The sequence below is a fragment of the Coloeus monedula genome, assembly GCF_965178545.1.
Source record: "Coloeus monedula genome assembly, chromosome: 1".
Taxonomy (NCBI): Eukaryota; Metazoa; Chordata; class Aves; order Passeriformes; family Corvidae; genus Coloeus; species Coloeus monedula.
In genome coordinates this window covers 111,073,949-111,079,948 of record NC_138781.1, presented here as the reverse complement: position 1 = coordinate 111,079,948, position 6,000 = coordinate 111,073,949, and positions in this window count along the sequence as shown.

Here is a 6,000-nt window from a genome sequence, read left to right as displayed (position 1 = left end):
GTATCTGAAATGTCCCAAACTACAGAGGAGTAAAGAATCAGATTAGCATCAACTTCTGCTTCTAGCTACAATGAAAACAAAGATAAGGCAAATATGTATTTTCTAACTGGAGGGACATATTTAGAAAAGATTTTGTACCTCATCATTCCCTAATTATGAAATCAGAAAAATGAAAATATTCTTCCCGTTCTCTGTGCACACACCCCACCCCAGGCAGACCTGTTCTTACTGTGCCGAGATTTGTTTTCCTACAGCAGTTTCCCTTTGAGAGCTCACAGGCATGGAGGGCAGTTTTGTTTACCACCCCGGGTGCGAACCTCGTTAACTAATGTTTACCTTTGTGTTTTCAGCTTTCAGCAATGAGGCAGGTTGATGGATAGTGAAGATGGTGGTAGTGGGAAGAATGGTAAGGAAAATTCAGGAGCTGGTTTGACATCTTTCAGTTGTGCAGGCTCATAGGCAAAATAGCTATCAGCCTTTTAGCGATACCAAAAGAAGAAACCCCAGCCCTTGGCAATGGTGACCCTTCTGCCTTGGTTTTGGTTTGTTTGTTTTTTTTCAGGATGGTGGGAAACAAACACAGCCAGCATCCTGACTTTTTTGCAAGTTATAAATGCTGTAGAAAATTCTAGTTTCAACACCAGAAAATGTTTTCTCCTGTTGTTCAGACTGACTCCAGATGCTGATGTACTTACTGATGTGCAGTTTACTGATGTTACACAGCACAAGTAACCCAGCTGGAATGAAAAGGCAAGGTAATTGAGTTTATATTCATCTGTCAATATTCCTAAGGGACAGACTGTTCAGCCTGCCAAGTTTGCTCTGCTTATGCATGCAGAGTGTGAACTTAAACCGATTGGAGCTTCCGACAGTAGATTCTCCCTGGTGAATAGGGGATTTCTTCTGCTGTAGTGTGGTGGAGGCGGTGTGATTCCTTCTACCATAACCATTCCCCCATGTCTCACAATATCAGGAGATGGACTGAATGTTTGGCAGGGAAAGAAAGAGAAAAATCATGGTAGAACTGAGATTTTCTTCATCAAATGTTCACCTGACCCATGTCCCATTATCAGAGGAAAAACCTTGAGCTTCTTCCTTGGCTTTTCTATGCATCTTACTATTATAATATCTGGGAGATTCACATGCATTTCTTCATCTTTCTATTCTAGTGAAGTGAAGGGTTGTCATCCCTCTATGTGAAACAGAACATGGGGATCAAAGCAAAACGTTCCTTTTAACTTTGGATGAGCAGTCTGGGACAACTGTGAGCAAACATTTAGAATAATAGAATCATAGACTATGCTGAGTTGGAAGGGACCCACAAGCATCATCAAGTCCAGCCCCTGGTTCTACACAGGGCAAGCCCAAGAATCACACTATGTGCCTTAGACTGTTGTCCAAATGCTTCTTAAACTCTAGCAGTCTTGGTGCTGTGACCACTTCCATGAGGAGCCTGTTCCAATGCACAGCCACCCTTTAGGTGAAGAACTTTTTCCCAATATTCAGCCTAAAACTCCCTTGACACAGCTTCAGGCCATTCCCTTGGATCCTGTCGCTGGTCACCAGAGAGAACAGATTGGTACTTGCCCCTTCACTTCCCCTCATGAGGATGTTGAAGACTGTGATGAGGTCTCCCTTCAGTTGTCTCTTCTCCAGGCAGAACAAACCTCGGTCACTCAATGTATGGTCCCCAAAACTGCCCCCAGCACTCAAGGTGAGGCTGCCCCAGTGCAGAGCAGAGTGGGACAATCTCCTCCCTTGCTTGGCTGGCGATGCTGTGCCTGATGCCCCCAGGACAGGGTTGGCCCTCCTGGCTGGCAGGGCACTGCTGACTCAGATTCAACTTGCCATCGACCAGGAGCCCCAGGTCCCTTTCCTCAGCACTGCTTTCCAGCCTCTTGTTCTCCCCATTTTCAAATAACTTGCCTTTTTTTACTTTACATGGCTTTGTATTTGACAACTGTCATCCCTTATTTAAGATAGTTCCATAGGGGATCTCCACATAGCTAGGCCATACAAACAATAGCAAACTCCATCCCAAACACAGGAGCAAGTCAATGCCTGTAGCAGAGCAGACATACAAGACACGTGTGACAGAATAACCAACTATGGCCAACATTTAGTGCATGTTGGAAATATATGAAAGAAAAAGCAGAAAAGATGGGAGAATCTGTGAAACAAAGGAACAAAAGATTATTCGATCCTGTGGTCTGGGACGAAACCAGGGAATGTGTCTCTGAGGAAAATTGAAATTAAGAGCCTCTTTAGCTGAGCTCTGTGTGGCAGGAGCTGGTAAGGACAAACAAAGGAACTGCCTTCTGATCTTTGGCTTCTGAGCCATCTGAAGAAACAGTCTTGTAACCAACTCAAGGGAAAAGTGGCTCCACCACAAATTTCTTCACGCAGTAGAAACAGCCCTCAGCACATTGGCTCCAATGCCATGTTAAGGCACAAGTGCATACACAAAAGCATCTGGCTCCCAATTGGAAATGCAGGCGCCAACAGCAGCTGCCAGTGCACAGCAGGTTTGCTGATATGGGTTGGATCCACTGTGTGCATACTATGTATCTGGCAAAGACAGGTGCAGCAAATGTTAAATGTCTGATTTAAAAGTGGGAGGACTCAAAAACCACAAGTATGGGAAGCCAGGATGGTTTGTGCAGGCACGTCAGAGTTACCTTCACACATGTGCCATCACCAGGGCTGCTTAGCTGGGCTCCCCCTCCTGAGCTTTCCTGTTCTTGTTGCCATCAAGTGTCCCACTGACAAATCTGGCCTGGGCAGTGGCAAGCTGTAGTTTCCCTCATGATCCACTGTGAGAACCAGGGCTTTCACCACAGGTGGTGGTGTCTGTGATGAGTAAGTAACCTTACAGATATGCAGAAACCAGTCCTGAGGAACCAGCACTCAATCCATATCACCAAGCGTAAGCAGAACTCATTGGCCCAAGCCTCCTGGTCTCTCCTGCAAGGAAGATAGGCAAGACTGAAAAGAACTGTGGGCAACTGGGAGGGGGCCAGACACCCAAAGGAAGCCAAGTCTGAGTGCCAACAGTTGAGACCCTGAGACTTTCTGAGCTCAGGCAGCTGCAGGTCTAGTTGCTGAGCCTCTTTCTTGTGTGCTTTCCCATGAATGAGGGACATTTGTGCTGGTACCAGCACATCTCAGACCAGAAACCACAGTTAGAGACCTCCCTCTTCATATCCATAGGGATCCTCTGTTTGTATCTGAGAGCAGTGACAGGGTGGTGGTAAGAAGAGGACCATCTCCAGTTGTGCATAAGCATGCTGTGCAGTGGCACCTGGAAGCAAATACCAGAGTGCCCTAGTCAGTGTGGGATATGTGTATGAAAAATGTCAGAGCATGCAGTGGCATCGCCCTGGGTGTAAGGGGCTTTGGGCAGGGTAACTGGGTCATGCAGTAAAAAGCACATTTCCAAGGGTCCTGGGTATACTCTGTGGGGCTCGGTGGGCCCTTGCCAGTCTGACAGCTGTTGCAGCTGAGTGATCTCCTGTTACTCCCATGCCTCAGACAGCCATCGCCTCCAGTGAGAAACAGGGAAATGGGAGAGGCAAATGAGTGAGAATGGGGTAAACAGTATTTTGCTCAAACTGAAGTGGGGAATGTCCTTGCTCAGCAGCTGTTCTCAGCTACCCCAGTGTCCCTGGGCAAGCTCTCTTCAGAAAAACAGAAACTGATCCAGGCCAACATCTTCTGTAAGAGAGAGCAAAGAGGAGACCAGGATGGGAGAGCAAAAAGATTCACCCCTTTTCAGGCTGTGTTCCTCAGATTTTGTTGCTCATCCTCAGTTCAGCCCAAGGTAATAATCACCAATGGCATTTCCCTCACTTTGTATAGTGCAGGAGAAACCTGGATTTCAAGCCTTTGGCAATTCCTCAGAGGGTGGATGCACACTGTCCCAAAAGAAGGGTTCTTCCTTCCTGGGAAAGCAAATCCAGCAGTCCAAATTGGAGTTAGAGAAGCAAATATATTTACATAAAATGCATAACACATAATAATAAAATAAATAATGAATTAAATTTATTATTTGTAAGTTATAGTAATAAAATATGAACTATTTATGCAAACCAAAATTCTTAATCTCCCAGAGGCAAGTATTCAGTGCATGGAGAAACTCTTTTGAGGTGCCCAGCAGCACTGACACCAAGCAGCAGCTCCATACTTTCCCCAGGAAGGTGTAAGAGCACAAACAGGCCAGCAAACCTGGAAGCACATGAAGTAATTTTCCTAGCTGTTAGTGTAGGTTACTGTGCCCTGGGTGTTATCGCCAGCTCCTGGCAGATTTGCTGGTCACCATGCCCCAATATGCATGTTCCTGCTTCCAGTTTCTGTTGTGCTTTTCTGCCAAAGTCACTTCTTTCCCCTCCCACATGAACTGCTGTGGAGTGAGAAAAAAGGCAGCAACCCAGAGGGACAAAATGAAAGGCAGTGAAGAGCTTTGTGGCCTACCTGCTTTCTTTTTCTTCCCTCTCCAAGCCAAAAAGTTCCTGAGCTTGAGCAAACCTAAATGTAACTTGGCACCAGAGCAACAGATAAATGTCAGTATTTTCCCTGGCAGCTAGAAACAAAACTGTCCAAGGAGAGTTTTCCCTTAGAGGATGGCCTCCCTGCTGTGTAGCTTTCTCACAGGCTCTATGCATCCCCCAGAGGGCAGGTGAGTGGGGTTTTCCTCCCCGTGCTTGCAGCAGGGGAGCTCTAAGAACTGCCCTGGTGCTGGGGGTAAAGTTGCTCCCTGGTATGAGCTCCCCAAGAGGTGGTGAACATGGGAATGTATGTGCACATGGGGAAGAGCAGGCACAGCAATGTTGGCTGCTTGATAAAGCCACCCTGAGCTCTGTTATCACTATGGGGTATACTTACAAAAAAGAGAAGGCTAATGTGATTCAGAGTAGTCAGAGAAGACAATTTACAGACCTGCCTCTTTTGAATGCTGCAGAAAGAAAGAAAAGCCTTATGGCAAGTTGAAGCAGCCTGTGAAGTGTAGCAGGGTAAATAACTCCTTGCAAGCACCAGTGGAAACAAAAACAGGATCAACAGCTGCTCTACCCAGCTCACAACTCGTCCTGCCTACTCCAGGTTGAGCCTCAGGCTGATGCCAAGTTCTCTTGCTTTGGAAGAAAATGCTTAACAGTTTGATCAACTGAGATTGCTGGATAGCATCTCTTGCAGTTACACAAGCATTTCAGGAACCAGTAGGAATTATGGAATGGCCACAATATGGCTGTTATTTCTCATCATCAATATGGATGTACAGAGCTTTGAAGTGCACACTATTTTTAGGTATCTGGATGTACTCCTGATGAAGATTCAGCTTTCAGTCCAGTAATTCTTCTGATTTGATATAATTATTTTTCTCAACATTATTTATGGGTATTTGCCCTTACATTTGTTTCCAAGAACTCTGTCTAGGAATACCATAGCAAAGATACCAGTTTCATCATCAAATCAAGTAATTAATGTATTCTGCCCTGGATCATTTTTTTCTGTGTAGTTTTACACAGAGAAGAAACTGCAACAATCATGGATATATGCTGTGGATAAACACTAGCTACCAATTTTTTTTTTTCAGAAGAATATTGAGAGTAAATTAGGATTATCACAGGAAAAGGACTTGACTTTTTTTTACTGGTACCCATGGGAAATGCTGATCACCTATATGCTTCAGTAATCCAGCATACGTGTGATAGCTCTTGGTTAATTCCAATTATTCCCTCTGCAGTTTAATCTTCTTCAGCCAAAAACAGAATCCAAGCCCACGTGTACAATTTCCACAGTAACAGCTACAACAAATCAGACACTCTAACATTTGTTTTGAAGGATTCTTCTCCATCTGGTGGTAAGGGGACAAATCAGAGAGAAAGGCCATATCATTCACCAATTGGACAACAATTGCTTGGCTGGTATGAGCCTTATGCTCCCTGCACGAGCAGCAGATCTACAATTACTGCAGTCAGAGTTTTCTTAATATCTGGGATGAAA